Source organism: Nomascus leucogenys, chromosome 22a, assembly GCF_006542625.1.
Source record: "Nomascus leucogenys isolate Asia chromosome 22a, Asia_NLE_v1, whole genome shotgun sequence".
NCBI classification, from domain to species: Eukaryota; Metazoa; Chordata; class Mammalia; order Primates; family Hylobatidae; genus Nomascus; species Nomascus leucogenys.
This window is the reverse complement of record NC_044402.1, coordinates 42,331,971-42,351,818: the sequence shown is the minus strand read 5'-3', so window position 1 is coordinate 42,351,818 and position 19,848 is coordinate 42,331,971.

Genomic DNA, 19,848 nt, shown 5'->3' with positions numbered 1-19,848 from the left:
GTTGGCCAGGCTGGACTCCAACTCCTGACCTCGGGTGATCCACCCACCTTGGCCTCCCAGAGTGCTGGGATTATAGGCATGAGCCACCATGCCCAACCAAATAAGGTGTCTGGTTTCTTTTGTTTTTTTTTTTTGTTTTTTTTTTTGAGATGGAGTTTCACTCTTGTTGCTCAGGCTGGAGTGCAATGGCGTGATCTCAGCTCACCGCAACCTCCGCCACCTTGGGTTCAAGTGATTCTCCTACCTCAGCCTCCCCAGTAGCTGGGATTACAAGCATGCACCATCGCACCCAGCTAATTTTTTTATATTTTTAGTAGAGACAGGGTTTCACCATGTTAGCCAGGATGGTCTCGATCTCCTGAACTCGTGATCCACCTACCTTGGCCTCCCACAGTGCTGAGATTAGAGGTATGAGCCACCGCTGCCGACCAATTAAGGGGACTTTAAACAGAAGGACATGTCAAACAAGGTCATGCATTGATTGGTTGATTGGTTGATTACAACTGTGACGAGAAACTCTTGGGATCTAACCTTGTATTTCCCCTAGGAGGTAATGGCTCTGTATTTGTTCTTCCAATGCTTGCAGGAAATCTATGGGCTGTAGCTGCCATGCAGAATGAGAATTGCTTATATGTACCATACTGTCATGCACCATACAAACCTAGGCCTCTTTTTTTTTTTTTTTTTTTTTGAGAGAGAGAGTCTCGCTCTGTCGCCCAGGCTGGAGTGCAGTGGCGCGATCTCGGCTCGCTGCAAGCTCTGCCTCCTGGGTTCACGCCATTCTCCTGCCTCAGCCTCCCGAGTAGCTGGGACTACAGGCACCCGCCACCGGGCCCAGCTACTTTTTTATATATTTTTAGTAGAGACGGAGTTTCACCGTGTTAGCCAGGATGGTCTCGATCTCCTGACCTCGTGATGTGCCCGCCTTGGTCTCCCAAAGTGCTGGGATGACAGGTGTGAGCACCTATGCCTCTTTTTCATTCCACCCCGAGGGAGAGTCAAGGCCTCTCTTCCTCCTCCTTTGGGTATTTTCCAGACCCTGAGTCTAGACCTTGGATCTCTCTCAGGCTTCTCTGGGACCCACCACCCCCACCCCACCCACTCATAGACCAAACCAGAAAGCAGCAAAGGTAGACAGCTCCCATGGGGAAGGAGCAACCTGGGAGGTCAGCTTACCAATGGTAAAGGCTTTAAATGGAGGAAAGTCGCCTGGGGGTGGTGGCTCACGCCTGTAATCCCAGCACCTTGGGAGGCTGAGGTGGGTGGATCACACAAGGTCAGGAATTCGAGACCAGCCTGACCAACATGGTAAACCCTGTCTCTACTAAAAATGCAAAATTAGCTGTGTATGGTGGCGGGTGCCTGTAATCCCAGTTACTCGGGAGGCTGAGGCAGAAGAATCGCTTGAACCCGGGAGGTGGAGGTTGCAGTCAACCGAGATCGCGCCACTGCACTCCAGCCTGGGCAATAAGAGCAAAACTCCATCTCAAAAAAAATTCCATCTCCTTGTCTTGTCTCTAATACCCCAAAGAGCTCAAGGAGAGGCCAGTGTGTGTAACTTTTTGGGGCACATAGCATCAACACATAAACCTTCCCCCAGTCCAGAAAACCGCTCTACACAGATAGAAAACAAAGGCAATTATTGGCTGGGTCCAGTGGCTCACGCCTGTCATCCCAGCACTTTGGGAAGCTGAGGCAGTTGGATCACGAGGCCAAGGGTTGGAGACCAGCCTGACCAACATGCTGAAACCCCGTCTCTACTAAAAATACAAACTTACCTGGCTGTGGTGGTGCATGCCTGTAATCCCAGCTACTCAGGAGGCTGAAGCAGGAGAATCACTTGAACCCGGGAGGCGGAGGTTGCAATGAGCCAAGATTGTGCCATTGCACTCCAGCCTGGGCAGCAAGAGCAAAAACTCCATCTCAAACAAACAAACAAAAAGGTAATTATTTTATTACTGAAGTGGCATGAAACCTGAATGGGATGAACATGTCAGGCAACGTATAACAAAGGATTGCAAGACAGAAAGAAATCTTCCGGCCTGGCACAGTGGCTCATGCCTGTAATCCCAGCAGTTTGGGAGGCCAAAGCGGGCAGATGATGAGGTCAGGACTTCGAGACCAGCCTGACCAACACGCTGAAACCCCGTCTCTACTAAAAAGACAAACAAATTAGCCGGGCGTGGTGGCACGTGCCTGTAGTCCCAGCTACTTGGGAGGCTGAGGCAGGAGAATTGCTTGAACCTGGGAGGTGGAGGTTGCAATGAGCCAAGATTGTGTGCCACTACACTCCAGCCTGGGCAACAGAGTGAGACTGTCTAAAAAAAAAAAAAAAAAAAAAAAAGGGTAAAGGCATAAAGAATGGCTGTAATTCCAGAACTTTGGGAGGCTGAGGCAGGAGGATCACTGGAGCCTAGGAGTCAACACCAGTCTGGGCAACATAGTGAGATTCCACCTCTACAAAAAACTTGGGCTAGGCGTGGTAGGTCATGCCTGTAAACCCATCACTTTGGGAGGCCGAAGAGGGTGGATCGCTTGAGGCCGGAAGTTCGAGACCAGCCTGGGCAACATAGGGAGACCCTGTCTCTACTAAAAATACAAAAATTAGCTGGGCGTGGTGGTGCATGCTTCTAATGCCAGTTACTCGGGGAACTGCTTGAATGTAGGAGGTAGAGGTTGCAGTCAGCCAAGATGTTGCCACTGCATTCCAACCTCGGTGACAGAGTGAGACTCTGTCTCAAAAAAAAATTTTTTTTAATTAAAAATTAGCCAGGTGTGGTGATGTTCAGCTGTGGTCCCAGCTATTTCAGGAGACTGAGAGAGGAGGATTGCTAAGCCGGGGAGTTTGAGGCTACAGTGAGCCATGATCGTGCCTCTGCACTCCAGCCTGGGCAAAGGAGCAAGATCCTGTCTCAAAAATTTAAAAAGGAGGCCAGGTATGGTGGCTTACATCTATAATCCCAGCACTTTGGGAGGTCGAGGAGGGTGGATCACCTGAGGCCAGGAGTTCAAGACCAGCCTAGCCAACATGGTGAAACCCTGTCTTTACTAAAAATACAAAAATTAGCTGGGCACGGTGGCAGGCACCTGTAATCCCAGCTACTATGGAGGCTGAGGCAGGAGAATCGCTTGAACCCAGGAGGCGGAGATGGCAGTGAGCCAAGATCACGCCACTGCACTCCAGCCTGGGTGACAGAGAGAGACTCCATCTCAAATAAATAAAATAAAATAAAATGAAATAAAATAAAATAAAAAGGCTGGGCACGGTGGCTCATGCCTGTAATCCCAGCACTTTGGCAGGAGAATTGCTTGAACCCAGGAGGCGGAGGTTGCAGTGAGCCAAGATCACGCCACTGAACTCCAGCCTGGGTGACAGAGCGAAACTCCATCTCAAAAAAATAAAATAAAATAAAAATAAGCTTAGCATGGTGGTGGGCGTCTGTAATTCCAGCTGCTTGGAAGGCTGAGGCAGGAGAATCACTTGAACCCGGGAGGCAGAGGTTGCAGTGAGCCGAGATCATGCCACTGTACTCCAGCCTTGGTGACAGTCCAAGACTCAGTCTCAATAAATAAATAAAATAAAATAAGGAACTAAAGGATCTCCGTCACCAGGGGGCGAAGAAAGCTCTGCAATTTTCTTCCCAGACATCTGCAAACCTCTCCAAAGTCTTTTCCATCCTTTCTCTCAGGAGGGGCTATCAGCGGCTCAGGGGGAGTGGGGCAAAGTCCAACAGCCTGGGGGGAAGTAGAGAAGTGCAACCACACTTTGGCTAACTACTGCTATGTCCCACTGACCAGTGGAGAGAAAAGTTCAGCTTCGGCCTGGCGTGGTGGCTCACACCTGTAATCCCAGCACTTTGGGAGGCCGAGGCGAGCAGATCACGAGGCCAAGAGATTGAGACCATCCTGGCCAACATGGTGAAACCCCATCTCTACTAAAAATGCAAAAATTAAGGCTGGGCACGGTGGCTCACACCTGTAATCCCAGAGCTTGGGGGGGCCGACGTGGGCGGATCACCTGAGGTTGGGAGTTCGAGACCAGCCTGACCAACGTGGAGAAACCCCGTCTCTACTAAACATACAAAGTTAGCCCGGCATGGTGGCGGGCGCCTGTAATCCCAGCTACTTGGGAGGCTGAGGCAGGAGAATTGCTTGAACTCGGGAGGTGGAGTTTGCAGTGAGCCAAGATCACACCATTGCACTCCAACCAGGGCAACAAGAGTGAAACTCTGTCTCAAAAAAAGGAAAAAAAATTAGCCGGGTGTGGTGGCAGGTGCCTGTAGTCTCAGCTACTGGGATGGCTGAGACAGGACAATCGCTTGAACCCGGGAAGCGGAGGTTGCAGCGAGCCGAGATCGTGCCACTGCACTCCAGCCTGAGTGACAAAGTGAGACTATGTCTCACAAAAAAAAAAAGACAAAAAAAGAAAAGAAAAAAATTAGCCAGCCATGGTGGTGCATGCCTGTCATCCAAGCTACTAAGGAGGCCGAGGTAGGAGGATTGTTTAAGCCTGGGATGTTGAGGCTGCCATGAGCCAAGAGGCGCCACTGCACTCCATCCTGGGCAAAGGATCTTCCTAGCAATCACTTACTTTCCCTCAATAGAATTCCTCTTTTCTCATTCCAGGAGAGAAGATCCAAGCCCCAATACAATTTCTCTTCTTCCTCTTCTTCCACTCCAAAAGCCTGTTTTTCCAGGATGGCAGCCCCATTCTTTCTGTAACCACAGGATGGTGTACAAGCTTGTACCTCCCTGGGAGCGTGGGTCTTTGTTCTGAAGGCTCCTGTGCATACACGTTACAGAAATTTGCATGCCTTGGCCAGGCACGGTGGCTCACGCCTGCAACCCCAGGACTTTGGGAGGCCGAGGCAGGCGGATCACCTGAGGTCAGGAGTTCGAGACCAGCCTGACTGACATGGAGAAACCCCATCTCTACTAAAAATACAAAATTAGCCGGGCATGCTGGTGCATGCCTGTCATCCCAGCTACTCGGGAGGCTGAGGCAGGAGAATCGCTTGAACCCAGGAGGCGCAGGTTGTGGTGACCTGAGATCGTACCACTGCACTCCAGCCTGGGTGACAAGAGCAAGACTCCGTCTCAAAAAAAAAAAAAAAAAATGCTGGGTGCGGTGGCTTACGCCTGTCATCCCAGCACTTTGGGAGGCCGAGGCAGGCGGGTCATAAGGTCAGGAGTTCGAGACCATTCTGGCTAACATGGTGAAACCCCGTCTCTACTAAAAAATGCAAAAAAAATTAGCCGGGCGTGGCGGTGGGCACGTGTAGTCCCAGCTACTCGGGAGGCTGAGGCAGGAGTATAGCGTGAATGCGGGAGGCAGAGCCTGCAGTGGGCTGAGATCGCGCCACTGCACTCCAGCCTGGGCGACAGAGCCAGAGTCCGTCTTAAAAAAAGAAAGAAAGAGAATATGCATGTCTTGTTTCTTAGTAATCTATCTGGTTCATTGTTAGTGATTATTCAGCAAACCGTTAGGGGGGCAAGCGTGTTGGCCCCACGCCCTCAACGCCTCTGTGTCTGGGGCGTCGGCTGCTGGTTTTGTGTTCACACAGGAAGACAGAATTAGGGAACTTGCTCCCCACGGCATGACTCAACAGGATGAGAGACGCAGGCGTGGGTGTAGGAGGTGGTGGTGCTGTTGATCTCATTCAGGACAGCCCAGGTGTTGGGGAGCCGCATGATGCCAGTGTTCCCTCCCGTGTGGATGGGCAAGGGCTGAATGTGAGTCTCCACAGCTCTTTTCGGGCCAGCCCATCTCCAGGAGATACCTTTCTCCTGTCCCTTGTTAGACGCTGTGCACTGAAGACCTAGCCTTACCCAAAGGGGAGTCTTGCCTTGGGTCTTGGCTGGAGGGTGGTGATCCCTCAGGTCCTGGAATGGCCCCTGGTAGTATCTTTGCTGGCCTGGGGGCTTTGGATGCTTCACGGTCCAACAATGTGATTTAAGGTGAGGGTCTTGGAACAAGTGAGATCAGTTCCAACTTCCAGGAGGGAGCCTGAGAAATAGCAGATAGATCCCAGCTATCTATCTGTCTGTCTATCTGTCTATCTATCTATCTATCTATCTATCATCATCTATCTATCATCTAATCTATCATCTGTCATCTATCATCTAGGTATGTATCTATTTATGTATCTATGTATCTGTCTATGTGTCTATCTATCAATCCATCTATCTATTCTATCTATCTATCTATCTAACATCTAATCTATCTATCATCTATCTATGTATCTGTCTGTGTATCTATCTATGTATCTATCTATGTGTCTACGTATCCATCTATCTATTCTATCTATCATCTATCTATCTATCTATCTATCTATTGGTCTATCTATGTATCTATATATCTGTCTATCTATTGGTCTATCTATGTCTCTATGTATCTATCTATATATCTGTCTATCTATCTATCCATCTATCTATCATCTATTTTCTATCAATCATCTATTTATCATCTATCATCTATTATCTATCATTCCATCTATCATCGATCTATCATCTATTATCGATCTATAGTCTATCTATCTGTCATCTATCCATTCATCCACCTATCTATCCATCTATTTATCCATTCATCTATCTATCTATCATCTATTTTATCTATTTTCTTTCTATCTATCTATCTATCTATCTATATCTATCATATCTATCATCTATCTAAAATTCATCCATTATGGCTGGGCAAGGTGGCTCATGCCTGTAATCCCAGCATTTTGGGAGGCTGAGGCGGGCAGATCACTTGAGGTCGGGAGTTCGAGACCAGCCTGGCCAACAGGGTGAAACCCCATCTCTACCAAAAGTATAAAAAATTGGCTGGGTGTGGTGACATACACCTGTAATCTCAGCTACTCAAGAGGCTGAGGCAGGAGAATCATTTGAACCTGGGAGGCGGAGGTTGCAGTGAGGCGAGATCACACCACTGCACTCCAGCCTGGGTGACAGAATGAGACTCTGTCTCTTAAAACAAAATAAAATAAAATAAAATTCCATCTATCATCTATCAAGTATCTATCAGTCAATCATCTATCTAGCTATCTTCTGTTACCTATACATCTATTCATCTATCATATATATTTTTCATCTGTCATCTATCAATCATCTATCTGTCTTCTATATATATCATCTATTTTTTAAATTTCTTTTGAGACCCATTTTCACTGCACCCGGCCTCATCATAGAATCTTTCTCCCCTCCCTCTCTTTTCTCCACCTGCACAACCCTGATCTCACACAGGTGAGCCGCGACCCCCCCAACAGTGTGAATCCCACCTGAATGCATCTTATAAACAGTCTTCTCCAGTTCAGGCGTGCAAAGGATTGAATGTCTCCATTGCTCTTCCTTTGGTGGAGTGGGGTTGGGCAGGTGCAGTGTGTTTGGGCAGGTGCAGTGGGGTTGGTCAGGCGCAGTGCGGTTGGGCAGTGCGGTTGGGCAGGCGCGGTGGGGTTGGGCAGGCGCGGTGGGGATGGGCAGGCGCGGTGGGGGCGGTGGGGTTGGGCAGGCGCGGTGGGGTTGGGCAGGCGCGGTGGGGTTGGGCAGGCGCGGTGGGGTTGGGCAGGCGCGGTGGGGTTGGGCAGGCGCCCTGAGGTTGGGCAGGTGCCGGTGGGGTTGAGCAGAAGCTCCCTCTCAGCCAATATTGACAGCCTCTGCCCACCCATCCCTTGGACAGGGTCCTTAGGTGCCAGAGAACAAAGGGGAGGGGCTGATCTCCACAGCCGCAGGGGCCTCAGTCATCCTAGGCCCTGTCTCTGCTAGCTGTTTTTTATTTTATTTTATTTTATTTTATTTATTTTATTTTATTTATTTTGTTGTATTTTATTATTTATTTTGAGACAGTCTCGCCGTATCACCCAGGCTGGAGTGCAATTGCATGATCTCGGCTCACTGCAACCTCTGCCTCCCAGGTTCAAGCAATTCTCCCGCCTCAGCCTCCTGAGTAGGGCACCCGAAATTACAGGCGCCACCACACCCAGCTAAGATTTTATGTGTTTAGTAGAGACGGAGTTTCACCATGTTAGCCAGGCTGGTCTCGAACTCCTGACCTCAGGTGATCCGCCCACCTCGGCCTCCCAAAGTGTTAGGATGACAGGCGTGAGCCACCGCGCCCAGTCACTGCTTTTTTTTTTTTTTTTTTTTTTTGAGACAGAGTCTTGCTCTGTCACCCAGGCTGCAGTGCAAAGGTGCCATCTCGGCTCACTGCAACCTCCACCTCCTGGGTTCAAGCAATTCTCCTGCGTCAGCCTCCCAAGTAGCTGGGATTAGAGGTGCCTGCCACAACACTTGGCTTTTTTTTTTTTGTATTTTTAGTAGAGACAAGGTTTTGCCATGTTGGCCAGGCTGGTTTTGAACTTCTGACCTCAAGTGATGTGCCTGCCTTGGCCTTGCAAAGTGCTGGGATTACAGGAATTAGCCACTGTGCCTGGCCACAGCTCCTCTCTGTGACCCAGATTGGAGTGCAATGGCATGATCTTGGCTCACTGCAACCTCCGCCTCCCGGGTTCAAGTGATTCTCCTGCCTCAGCCTCTTGAGTAGCTCGGATTACAGGTGTGTGCCACCACGCCCAGCTTTTTTTTTTTTTTTTTTTTTGTATTTTTAGTAGAGACAGGGTTTCACCATGTTGGCCAGGCTGGTTTTGAACTCCTGACCTCAAGTGATCCACCTGCCTTGGCCTGGCAAAGCGCTGGGATTGTAGATATTGCCACTGCACCCAGCCTCTGCTGTCTCTTTGACACCGGAGGCCTCTGCTTCTGAGCTAAATGGGGCCTGAGGTCTCTGAAACCCACAGGTTCCTACCCAGGGCTGTGGTGCTCCCTTGGGGAGGTGGACCTGCTTCCTGGGGCTGTGAGGGTCTCCTCCTCTCACTTCTTGCGGGGATTCCACGGTTTTTCTTCCTTGCTGTGTTAGACGCTTCTCCCCGCCAAGAGCCTGGCCCCATCTCTTCCCCAAGCTTTGACTTGTGAATCAAAAGGTCAGGAGTAGAAGGTTCTGGAAGGCTGCCTCTGCTCTATCGTCAAATCTCCCCTGAAACTCGGAAGCAAGGGGCTGGCTGGGGTTTGCAGGAGGGACGTGGAATGCTCATGAGGAAGGAAAAGAGCTGCCATCTCATCGAGCTGCCATCTCATCGTCAGATCCATCCCAAGCTCAGCTCTCTCTCGGCTCCAAGCCCTGAAGTCCCCTATAGGCTCTAGACCACCTGTCAGCCACCATCTCAGTTGATGTTTAAACATCTGTGGCGATTGAATCACTCACTGATAGTGGGAGGCAAAATAATGTCCCGTAAATATGGCCACGTCCTAATCCCATGTGGCAGACAGAATAATGGCCCCAAAGAGGTCCACGTCCTCATCTCTATGTGGGAGACAGAATAATTACCCCAAAGATGTCCATGTCCTAATGCCATGTAGTAGACAAAATAATGGCCCCAAAGATGTCCACATCCTAATCCCATGTGGTAGACAGAATAATGGTCCCAAAGATGTCCACGTCCTAATCTCATGTGTTACACAGAATAACAGCCCCCAGCATGTTCTTACCTGGATGAGCATCCTGTCGACACATTACAGAATGCTCTCTATGGAAGGAGGACTTTTATTCCAGGGATATTGTCATGGAGAGATGATTCAGACTGTCCACGTGGGCCTGACATGTAATTATAATTGTCCTTGTAAGGGCCAGATGCGGTGGTTCACGCCTATAATCCCAGCACTTTGAGAGGTTGAGGCAGGTGGATCACCTGTGGTCAGGTCAACATGGTGAAACCCCATCTCTACTAAAAATACAAAAATTAGCCAGGTGTGGTGGCAGGTGCCTGTCATCCCAGCTACTGGAGAGGCTGAGGCATGAGAATTGCCTGAACCTGGGAGGCAGAGGTTGTAGTGAGCTGAGATCGTGCCACTGCACTCCAGCCTGAGTGACAGAGCGAGACTCCATCTCAAATAATAATAATAACAATTAATAATAATAATAATTGTCCTTATAAAAGGGAGGCAGGAGAGTCACAGTCCAGTGAGATATGAGGAGGCAAGAGCAGGCCTGAGTGACAGCAACCACCAATGAAGAAAGTCAGCCTTTTCTAGATGTGGGAAATGGAGGGAAATGAATTTCTGCCTTGTCTTAGTCTGTTTTCTGTTGCTACAAAGGAATTCCCCAGGCTGGGTAATGTATTTTTAAAAGAGGTTTATTTGGTTGGACGTGGTGGCTTACGCCTGTCATCCCAGCACTTTGAGAGGCCGAGGGGGGTGGATCACGAGGTCAGGAGTTCGAGACCAGCCTAACATGGTGAAACTCTGTCTCTACTAAAAATACAAAACAAAACACAAAATTAGCCGGGCATGGTGGCTAGTGCCTGTATTCCCAGCCACTTGGGAGGCTGAGGCAGGGGAATTGCTTGAACCGGGGAGGCGGAGGTTGCAGTGAGCCGAGATTGCGCCACTGCACTCCAGCCTGGAGACAAAGTGACACTCCATCTTAAAAAAAAAAAAGAGGTTGATTTGGCTGATGATTCTGCAGACTGTACAGGACTCATGCCTTCAGCATCGGCTGCTGGTGAGAACCTCAGCAACTTCCACTCCTGGTGGGAGAGGAAGGGGAGCTGGTGTTACATGGTGGGAGAGGCAGCAAGAGGCAGGGAAGGAGGTACCAGCCTTTTTTTCTTTTTACCTTTTTTTTTTTTTTTTTTTTTTGGAGACAGAGTCTAACTCTGTTGTCCAGGCTGGAGTGCAACGGCATGATATTGGCTCACTGCAACCTCTGCCTCCCGGGTTCAAGCAATCCTGCTGCCTCAGCCTCCTGAATAGCTGGGACTACAGGTGCACCTGCCACCACACCCAGCTAATTTTTTGTATTTTAGTAGAAACGGGGTTTCACCATGTTGCCCAGGCTGGTCTGGAACTCATGAGCTCAGGCAATCTGCCAACCTCGGCCTCCCAAAGTGCTAGGATTACAGGCGTGAGCCACCGCGCCCGGCCACCAGCCTCTTTTTCATAACCAGCTCTTTCAGGAACAAATAGAGAAAGCACTCACTCATTACTACAAGAAAGGCACCAAGCCATTTATAAGGAGTCCGCCCCCCTTGATTCAAACATCTCTTGCCAGGTCCCACCTCCAACCCGGAGAACCAAATTTCAAACCGAGATTTGCAAGGGACAGACAACCAAACTATATCATCACTTTGTCCTCCAAAAGGAACCAGACCTACTAAAAACTGGATTTTTAACCCAGGGAGGCCTGGCACTGTACAATAATAAATTAAAAAAATTTTTTTTTGAGATGGAGTCTCGCTATGTCATCCAGGCTGGAGTGCGGTGGTGTGATCTAGGCTCACTGCAACCTCCGCCTCCCGGGTTCACGCCATTCTCCTGCCTCAGCCTCCTGAGTAGCTGGGACTACAGGCGCCCGGTACCACGCCTGGCTAATTTTTTGTATTTTTAGTAGAGACGGGGTTTCACCATGTTAGTCAGGATGCTCTCAATCTCCTGACCTTGTGATATGCCTGCCTCGGCCTCCCAAAGTGCTAGGATTACAGGCATGAGCCACCGTGCCCAGCCATGATTTTTTTTTTTTCTTTTTTTAGATGAGATGGAGTTTTGCTCTTGTGGCCCAGGCTGGATTGCAATGGCGCAATCTCAAGCTCACCAGGTCAGTTATTTAAGGAGGAGGCTAGACAGTGCCTCAGTGGTTGGGTTGGAAGATGCAAAAGCTTCTTAGAGTCTAAGCATCTTTGCGAAATATCACTTTTTTTTGAGACAGAGAGATGGTGTCTTAGTTTGTTACCAGGCTGGAGTGCAGGGGTGCAATCGTAGCTTACTGTCAGCTTGAACTCAAGTGATCCTCCCACCTCAGACTCCCAGATAGCTGGGACTACAGGCACAAGCCACCATGCCCAGCTAATTTTTGCATTTTTTGTAGAGATGTGGTCTTGCTATGTTGCCCAGGCTCGTCTTGAACTCCTGTCTCAAGCAATCCTCCAAAGTGTTAGGATTACAGGCATGAGCCACGGCGCCCAGCCAAGTATCAGGTTTTTATTATTTATTATTATTATTTGTTTTGAGATGCAATCTTGCTCTGTCACCTAGGTTGGTGTGCAATGGCGCGATCTCGGCTCGCTGCAATCTCCGCCTCACGGGTTCAAGCAATTCTCCTGCCTCAGCCTCACGAGTAGCTGGGATGATGGGCGTCCGCCACCGCGCCTGGGTAAATTTCTGCATTTTGAGTCCAGATGGGGTTTCACCATGTTGGGCAGGCTGGTCGTGAACTCCTGACCTCAGGTGATCTGCCCGCCTTGGCCTCCCAAAGTGCTGGGATTACAGGCGTGAGCCACCGTGCCTGGCCCCAAATATCATGTTTTTAAATAAAAACATAGAAAATGATAGAAAGGCTCACGGCATCATCAACAAGAAAACAGTTCCCCAGTGTCGCGGAGGCGGAGATGTCCACACCATTCCTACACCCTCTGGGTCTCAGGTAATTTCCTTCACGGTCAAGACCTCTTCGCGGTAGTCTTTCCCTTCCTCTGGGGTGAATTCCTCCCAGATGATCTGAGAAAAAGGAGGATTCAGGCTGTCAGATCTTCACGAGCTCAGCCTGGGACTCAGTGGGCTGTGTTTATTTTCTTTTCCTCCCTCGAGACGGAGTCTCACTCTGTTGCCCAGGCTGGAGTGCAGTGGTGTGATCTCAGCTCACTGCAACCTCGGCCTCCCGGGTTGAAGTGATTCTCCTACCTCAGCCTCCCAAGTAGCTGGGATTACAGGTGCCCACCACCACAAATTTGACTGATTAGATGAGGCCCACCCTTCCCTCTTTAGACTTTTGACTGGTTAGATGAGGCCCACCCTTCCCCTATATACCTTCAAGTGATTAGATGAGGCCCATCCTTCCCCCATATACCTTCAACTGATTAGATGAGGCCCACCCTTCCCCCTTTAGACCTTTGACTGATTAGATGAGGCCCACTCTTCCCCCTATAGACCTTCGACTGATTCGATGAGGCCCACCGTTCCCCCTTTAGCCACCACTGGCTAAATTTTGTATTTTCAGTAGAGATGGGGTTTCACCATGTTGGCCAGGCTGGTCTCGAACTCCTGACCTCGAGGTGATCCACTTGCCTCGGCCTCCCAAAGTGCTGGGATGACAGGCGTGAGCCACTGCGCCTGGCCAGGGGCTTTTCCTGGGGTAAAGATCTGAGACAGATCCACCTATGCGGCCTCATAGTTGACGATGAACAGGGTGGCCTTTGGAAGAACTTGTGAGCATGAAACCTGGGCAGGGTACAGCAGGTGCTAAGTCCCTGGGGCCAACGGAACTCAGAGAAGGGAAGGTTGAAGCCTGAAGCTGTCATCCTGGCACCTCGATGTGGGGGACCCCTGGGGGTCAGTGGAAAGTGGGGGCCAGGGAGGAGGCTGGTGTGGGGGTGGAAGGTAAGGGAATGACAGATGGCCGGGTCTAGGATGGGGGTGTGCAAGTGGCAACTGGGGGGATGTTAACTATGTGGCAGGGAAGAGGGCACTGGGGGCAGCCCTGGGCTGGAACTGGAGTTCCCCATGGGAGAAAGACACAGCCCTTGAGCTGGAGAGAGGTGAGTGGGAGAGGGGCACCCACGGGGTCTTGGGATGCGGGTCACGTAGATCCCTCACCCTTAGTCACCCTCTCTGGAGTCTTGCTGTTGAGCCTCTCTCTCGGTCTCTCTGCCTCTTTTCTCTGTCTCTCTCTCTGTCTCTCTTCCCTCCCCCTCTCACCGTCTTCCACCCCCATCTTTGGGTTTCTCTCTATCTCCGTCTTCCTGTCTGTCTACCTCTTTTCGGTTCAGTCTCTCTGTTTCCCTTTCATCTCTTGCTCTCTGTCTCAGATACCCGGCACCAATGACGTGTCCCTGTGACTGGGCTACAGTCCCCAATTATGGAATCAAACCCTGACTCAGGGGCTGCTACGAAGGTGCTTTGTAGATGTCAGGTTCACAATCAACTGATTTCCAGGAAAAGAGATGGGACTGGAGAATGTGGGTGGGCTTTATCTAATCAGTCAAAGGTCTAAAGGGGGTGGGCCTCATCTAATCAGTTGAAGGTCTAAAGGGAGAGGGTGGGCCTCATCTAATCAGTTGAAAGTCTAAAGGGTAAGGGCGGCCCTTATCTAATTAATAAGCTGAAGGTCTAAAGGGGAAGGGAAGGTCTAAAGGGGAAGGGTGGGCTTCATCTAATCCGTTGAAGGTCTAAAGGGGAAGGGTGGGCTTCATCTAATCAGTTGAAGGTCTAAAGGGGAAGGGTGGGCTTCATCTAATCAAATGAAGGTATAAAGGGGAATGGTGGGCTTCATCTAATCAGTCAAAGGTCTAAAGGAGGAGAGTGGGCCTCATCTAATCGGTCGAAAGTCTAAAGCGGGAAAGGTGGACCTCATCTAATTAATAAGATGAAGGTCTAAAGGGGAGGCTGGGCTTCATCTAATCAGTTGACAGTCTAAAGGGGAGGGTGGGCCTCATCTAATCAGTCGAAGGTATAAAGGGTAATGCTGGGCTTCATCTAATCAGTCAAAGGTCTAAACAGGGAGAGTGGGCCTCATCTAATCAGCTGAAAGTCTAAAGTCTAAAGGGAAAGGGTGGGCCTTATCTAATTAATAAGTTGAAGCTATAAAGGGGAAGGCTGGGCTTCATCTAATCAGTTGAAGGTCTAAAGGGGAAGGGTGGGCCTCATCTAATCAGTCGAAGGTATAAAGGGTAATGCTGGGCTTCATCTAATCAGTCAAAGGTGTAAATGGGGAGAGTGGGCCTCATCTAATCAGTTGAAAGTTTAAAGGGTAAGAGTAGGTCTTATCTAATTAATAAGTTGAAGGTCTAAAGAGGAAGGCTGGGCTTCATCTAATAAGTTGAAGGTCTAAAGAGGAAGGCTGGGCTTCATCTAATCAGTTGAAGGTCTAAAGGGGGAAGGGTGGGCCTCATCTAATCAGTCAAAAGCCTAAAAGTGGCTGGACACAGTGGCTCATGCCTGTAATCCCAGCACTCTGGGAGGCCAAGGTGGGTGGAGCACCTGAGGTCAGAAGTTCAAGACCAGCCTGGCCATGGTGAAACCCCATCTCTACTAAAAATACAAAAAATTAGCTGGGCATGGTGGTGTGAGCCTGTAATCCTAGCTACTCAGGAGGCTGAGACAGGAGAATCGCTTGAACCTGGGAGGCGGAGGTTGCAGTAAGCCGAAATTGCGCCACTGCACTCCCACCTGGGAGACAGAGCGAGACTCTGTCTCAAAAAATAAATAAATAAACGACTGAAAGAAAAGTACAGCCAACTTAAAATTATCTAACCTGCAAAAATGTCACTTTAAAATGAAGGTAAAATAAAACTTTTTCAGACCAAAAAAAACCTAATAGAGTTTATAACTAGTAGACCTTCACTAAAGGAAATTTCAAAGGATGTATTTCAGGCTGAAGAGAAAAGCTACTCGATGGAAATCTGAAGTTCAGGAAAGAAGGAAACACAGAAAGCATGACAGAGCTGGGTGTGGTGGTATGTGTCTGCAATCCCAGCTTCTCAAGAGGCCAAATCGGAGGATTACTTGAGCCCAGGAGTTCAAAGCCAACTGGGGAAATTAGCAAGACCCTGTCTTCTAAGGAAACAAAAACAAAAACAAGAAAACAAAGCATGAGAAATAAATATGTGAGCAGCTGGGCGCAATGGCTCATGCCTGTAATCCCAGCACTTTGGGAGGCTGAGGTGGGTGAATCACTTGAGGTCAGGAGTTTGAGACCAGCCTGGCCAACACGGTGAAACCCCATCTTTACTAAAAAATACAAAAAATTAGCCAAGCGTGCTGGTGCACACCTGTAATCTCAGCTACTTGGGAGGCTGAGGCAGGAGAATCACTTGAACCTAGGAGTCAGAGGTTGCAGTGAGCTGAGATTGTGCCACTGCACTCCAGCCTGGGCAACAGAGGGAAACTCCATCTAAAAAAATAAATAAAAATAAAGAACAAGTAAATATGTGAGCAACAGAGTGAAACTCCATCTAAAAAAAATAAATAAATAAACAAATAAATATGTGAGCAAATATAATTTTTTTTACTCCACAAAGCAATAATGTCTTATAGAATTAAAAACATAAAATTAAAATTAAATATACAGCAGCAGTAACAATTTGAGAATGTTATAAATTGAGTAAAGTGGGCCAGGTGCAGTGGCTCATACTGTAGTCCCAGCACTTGGGAGGCCAAGGCAGGAGGATCACTTGAGCCCTGGAGTTAGAGGCTGCAGTGAGCCACGATCACTTCATTGCACTCTGGCCTAGGTGACAGAGTAAGATCCTGTCTCTCAAAAAAAAAAAAGACAAAGAAAAAGAAAAAGAAAAAAAATCGAGTCAAGTACAAGAGATGACTTAAAATATTAATTAACTTTAGATTTTTATATGTTTAGTATGCATGTCAGAATTTCTAGGATAAACAATTAAAGGAATAGAGACACCGTGTATACATTCCAAACTAGCAGAGAGAATAAGCGAAATGTGAATCAGTTAGAATAGGCTTAGTTGTGCTGCAGTAACAAACAACCTCAGAATGTCAGTGGCATAAGATTTATTACTCATTTCTCCTACATGTCCATCACGGTCCAGCAAAGGGGTTCTCCCTACCATAGTCACTTAGGAACACAGGCTGACCCAGGCTTCAGCCTGACACACAATTCTGCAATAACAGAGGCAAAGGGAAGAAAGTATGGTAACCTGCAGGCCGGCTCTTGATCCTGCTGCAAGAAGGGAACCTACATGACTTCTACTCACACATCATTGACCAGAGAAAGTCACATAGTCAAATCTAAGTACAAGGGACAAAGAAGTGGGATCCTTCTAAGTGCCTGGAACAAGAGAACTAAACATCTGTGATTAGCCTTAATGGCTTTTATGGAGTTATATACAAATACACAACTAATCCAAAAGAAAGGAAAACAGGAGAGGAAAAAGAAATACCAAACAAATGAGACAAATAGAAAAGACTAAATAGATGATAGATATACACTGAGGAAGATGGAGTCGAATAATTGCAATAAATGGTCCAGTTAAAACACAGCACTGATGGAGGAAAATCTAACTCTATTACGTTTACAAGAAATACCTCAAAAATGTAAGAATTCAGAACACTGGAGAATGAAAAGATAGAAACGATAAAAATTGCAGCATAGCCATGCTTTAGAATCCTTTAGAGCAATAAAATTGAACAAAATATATCCACTCGTAGCAACATAAATGGATTGAATAAACATAAGGTAGTTCAGTCACAAAAAATATATATACAATGAGATTCTATTTATATAACATTCAAGAACAGGTGAAATTAAACTGTAATGTTTAGAGATGGATACATAAGTGATATAATTATAAAAAGAAGAAAGGAAATTGTTATCTCAAGCATAATTTTTTTTTCTGGAGGGAAAGAAAGTGCTGTGGTCAGGAAAGAGCACATGGTTGAGAGCTTCAGAAATAAATACTTCCATTGTTCAGAAATACTGCCATTGTTCAGAAATACCGCCATTGTACAGAAATAAATACTGCCATTGTTCAGAAATACTGCCATTGTTCAGAAATACTTCCATTGTTCTGTTTCTGACCTTGGCAGAAGTCAAAAAGTTGTCTGCCTCATAGATATTCTTTAAACTTTGCCTACATGTATGATTTTGGCACTCTGATACGTGTGTGTGTGACTGTGTGTGTGTGTGTGTTATAATGTACCTTATAATTTTTTAAAAATGCTTAAGAAGTAAAGATTTTGTTAGATGATTAGATGTGAAAATCAGGAGGTCCCTGGATTCTTTGCTAGAGTAGTTTCAGAGCGTCCTTTTTCCAGTTGAAGAGAATATTAGAGCTAAAGGAACAGAGTCAACAAGGAGCTTGGCAATGAAGAGAGGGAGCCAACAGGTAAGTAGCTTGGGAAGGCTGGGTAGAAGCTGACATGAGATTGTGCATATCCTAAGGAGTCAGTATAGAAAAAGACACTGGAAATACAGGGCAGAGATACAGCACAGTCTCAGGAACTGGGCAAAGATGGGATCCAGCTCGCAGGCAAAGGTAGAGGAGAATGTCCTACCTATAAGAATGGTTGAGGCCAGGCACAGTGGCTCACACCTGTAATCCCAGCACTTTAGGAGGCCAAGGTGGGCAGATCGCCCGAGGTCAGGAGTTTAAGACCAGCCTGGCCAACACAGTGAAACCCCGTCTCTACTAAAAATACAAAAATTAGCCCAGTGTGGTGGCAGGCAGCTGTAATCCCAGCTACTCGGGAAGCTGAGGCAGGAGAATTGCTTGAACCCAGGAGGTGAAGGTTGCGGTGAGCTGAGATCATGCCACTGCATTCCAGCCTGGGCGACAGAGTGAGACACTGTCTCTTTAAAAAAAAAAAAAAGAATGGTGGAAAGGAAGGGAAGTAGGTACCAAAATGGAAAGGGATGCATCCAAAAAACAAGGAAGTCGACTAAGAATATGAACAGAAGAGGAAGGTCTTTTCAGCAACGGAACCTACCTCTACAACTGGGACTTAAGTCACTATTCCCCTTTGCCTTAAACTTGTTCTGAAACAGGGTTCTGAGAATGTGCACATCACCTCTGTTGTCTGGTTCATGGGGAAAGATAACTGGTATGGAATGACCTGTGACCTGTTACTGAGAGGGCTCACTTCCTGTGCATTAAATCACAGCTACTATATTTAGATTCATTACACATATTAAAATGTGACATTCGTCTTTCAGAATATTTCTTAAGTAATTCAACGTATATCACAACTGTAATTTCTTTCTTTTTTTTTTTTTTTTTTTGAGATGGAGTCTCGCTCTGTTGCCCAGGCTTGAGTGCAGTGGCGTGATCTCGGCTCGCCGCAACCTCTGCCTCCCGGGTTCAAGTAATTCTCCTGCCTCAGCCTCTGGAGTAGCTGGGGCTACAGGCGTACGTTGCCATGCCCAACTGATTTTTTGTATTTTAGTAGAGACAGAGTTTTACTGTGTTGCCCAGGCTGGTCTCAAACTCCTGAGCTCAGGCAATCCGCCTGCCTCGACCTCCCAAAGTGCGGGGATTAAAGGCGTGAGCCACTGCACCTGACCCCAGCTCCATGATCTGTAAAACAGACAGGCTGGATAACTCACACAACAATAATAAAGAATAACTGAAAAGCATATGTATATTGGGGGTGGACTTAAAGAGGGGTGTGGAGTTGGTTCAACTTTTTAATCACTCCTGTAATACTGACTGATATTTTTCTGGATGAGTACAGATTTACACACAAAAGTCCTGATTTAGTATTTTAAAGATAACTGATTTTTGATCTTCTGGAATTTGTTTCTTTATCTGTAAATTAAAGCACCTTACTCAAAGGGTTATTGTGGGAACTAAATAAAATAATCCAGGTAAGGCATCTAGAACAGTTCAGCCAGCACAATGACCAGAGTTGCAGCCTTATTTGCCTGAATAATGAAATCATTATTCATTTAAGTTCCCAGCTGTGAAACCATATGTCCCAGTTTGCCAAGGACCTTCCCTATGTACGCTGCTGTCCTGGCTTAATTACTAGTAGCATTCCTTCTGACTCTCAAAAGTATCACAATTCAGACAGTAAGTTAGATGGGCACCATATTCAGAGCACATAGTAAGCCCTCCACAGATATCATTATATTGTTATTATTACCAGTTTAATATAGCTTCTGAAAAGGTCACAATTAACAGTTAAGTTTGGCTGGCACGGCGGCTCATGCCTGTAATCCCAGCACTTTGGGAGGCCAAGGCAGGTGGATCACGTGAGGTCAGGAGTTCGAGACCAGCCTGGCCAACATAGTGAAACCTCATCTCTACTAAAAATACAAAAATTAATCGGGTGTGGTGGTGT